Below are 2,813 nucleotides of genomic sequence, written 5' to 3'. Positions count from 1 at the left end.
GCTAATGTGCAGAGATCTTCCTAAGGATGGACTATTCCTTTAAGAAGAGTTATACCATAAATGAGTGTCAGCTCTCATGCAGTGATTGTCATTCCACAGGACACGGGACTCAGCACCAGAGAACTCGCCATGTATGTAGCTCACGAGATGGGCCACAACCTGGGAATGAACCACGACACAGAGAACTGTTACTGCCCTGCTGCCAATGGGAAGTGCCTACTGGCCCGTCGTACAGGGTGAGATATCTGGCCGGGGTGGTGTAACTTGTCAATCATCACCTGGCCACGCCTATCCCCGCCCACTGCTTTCCAGATTGACCCTCCCACTGTGATCTGCAGTGCCTGGGAGGGGGAGCATGAGAGACAACGATATGAAAGGTTTTTGGCTCAGTCAGGGAAAATGAACAAAAGAAATGTGTTTAGTTTATGAGATTTATGCACCACATTGTATTTGGAACTTGTTTAAAATGTCATATAGAAAACATTAGTTGTGCCTATAAAACCTGAACCCCAAGTATAATTTAAAAATAAACAGACATCAGTGGGCCTGCAATGACATTGCATCTGACGCTCCATAATGGAATTCACATTTATTTTTGGTGCCAGCACCCTTATATGCTGGAGACAGCAGCTGGTTTGGAGCACAGGGGATATGGAATGGGGGTAATCAATTTACAGTGCCACCAAGTGGACATTGCAGGTACTGGCAGTCATTTTGGTCTATTAGCAAGACATGCAGAGATGTAGTAGCCAATCTAGAGATCCAAATAAAGGAGGATTTGGCTTAGACAGGGTAATATTTATGTGTGTCACAGTGCCAGGAGTTTCACCATATTGTCTGCTCTACAGATACAACATGAATGACATGTTCAGCGACTGCAGCCATCGTTTCCTCCACCGCTTCTTGGAAGAGAAAGACATCACCTGCCTGAAGGACCGGCCACAGACCTACATAGTGAGTAGCAAAGCCTCTCACCATTCAGATATTCCCTGTTCAGCAATTAATGCATACGGCAAAGGGAACCAGAACCTGCCACAGGTGTCACATGACCAAAATGCCAGGACAATGCCATTGTTCTTCCTTTCCTCCAATCACTGGAGCCCAATGCACCATTCATGTTTCTTTATCGATCACTACATTGGCCGGGATAGTTGGTTTTGATCACCAGAGGACCCCAGTCCTTCTTGGTCCTTGGTTTGGACCTGATTTAAGGTCGGGTTGTAAATTGTACAGGTATAATGATCACGGTGAGACAATAACTCTTCCATTGATGTCTCTTGTAGGATGAGCCGATGTCCCACACTCACCCCTCACCGTACAGCCCATTGGAGGCCGGTAAGTCTCTTGTGTTGGTTTTATAAACCCTTCCAATGGTCGGTAGCTGACCGTCTAATTTCCATGTCTTCCAGTTGGAATGGTCTCCATAGTCCTCTGCCCGGTGGTCTTCTTTTTGGTGTTGGGTATACTTTGCAGCATGAAATTGCAAGGACCACCTTCCCATCCTGAGATGAAGAGGAACACGTCTGGGATTTCTTTTGAATCCTAAAGGGTAAAATTTGGATATCATCAATCCTTTCCTTCAGCTATGTAATGCAGAACCTGATTGGTAAGTCAGTACCAAGCCAATGATATCAGAGGTCTACAGACAATCCCGTCTCCTTGTAGGGTTGTCATTATTCCTCCTTCATCCGGTGATCCCAGCACAAACTCCATTGATATTTGTAGACTGTATATTGGGAATGGAGCAACTTGCTCCTGGAGGAATTTACCCCGAAGTAAGGGGCAACTGGTAACCCATGAGGAGTGAAATAGTAGACCGGCCCTCCGGAGACTTGCTGTGACTTTACAAGATATTATACTGTGAATGGATTCTTCTACCTCAACCACATTGATGAGTTTGGACCCAAAGACTCACAAAGCTTCCATCACACACACAAGAACTGATTCCTGTGCCATATGAGCCAATCAGAACCATCCATCTCCATCAATATTTATCGGTCCAATAGCAAAGCTTCATTTGTGTACATGAGCCAAATACTTACACATAACCTATATTACCTGTATAACATAATGACACAGTGGGCCGGATTTAATAAAGCTCTCCAAGACTCGAGAAGATGGGCTATCATGGGAGAGCCTGGGTGATCCAGCAAACCTGGAATGGATCTGATCCAGGATTGAAAACATTTGTCAAATAATACAAAAAAATGTGGCGGGGTGAAGGGAGCTGGGGCTGCATTTTTCCAGTTGGGCCCTCCATACATCCCCCCTCCCCCAACATGTGTGCTGGCGAGTGTTGGGACTACAGAGCACCTCCCCCTCTGATTTGGAGGGGGTGGGAGGTGTCTAGCTTTCCTTCCTGGAGTGACAACGCTGCTCCTCCATTCATACAATACAGGAAGTGTTGTCACCCTTGGACCAGACTTCAGGGACCCTCCCAAGAATGAAGAACGTTTCCAGAGCTCAATAGCTAAAGCATACACCGCTGAGCCAATCAGGGTAGAGACTAAATGCCCCCCCCCCCCCCCCCCCCCCCCCCCCCCCCCACTCCATACCCCCCCTCCCCCCATTCTCCTCCTCAGCTGAAGCTGCAGTGTACCAAAGCCACAGAGTCTGAGCAGTGCCCCCCCCCCATGTGGCCAAATCTGGGGATTCAATTAGAGACAGACAGCCTGCCAGCAATCAGATCTCCCTCCTAATCAGGGGCAGATGGGGGGTATTAAGGGGGGCAGTCCATCCAAACCAGGGGGTGGGGTTTGTCTGCATCCAAATTATATTAAAGAAGTTGATTGGTGGAGCTCAGTGAGCATTAG

Source organism: Pyxicephalus adspersus, chromosome 3 (assembly GCF_032062135.1).
Source record: "Pyxicephalus adspersus chromosome 3, UCB_Pads_2.0, whole genome shotgun sequence".
Classification (NCBI taxonomy): Eukaryota; Metazoa; Chordata; class Amphibia; order Anura; family Pyxicephalidae; genus Pyxicephalus; species Pyxicephalus adspersus.
This window is presented reverse-complemented; position numbering follows the sequence as displayed.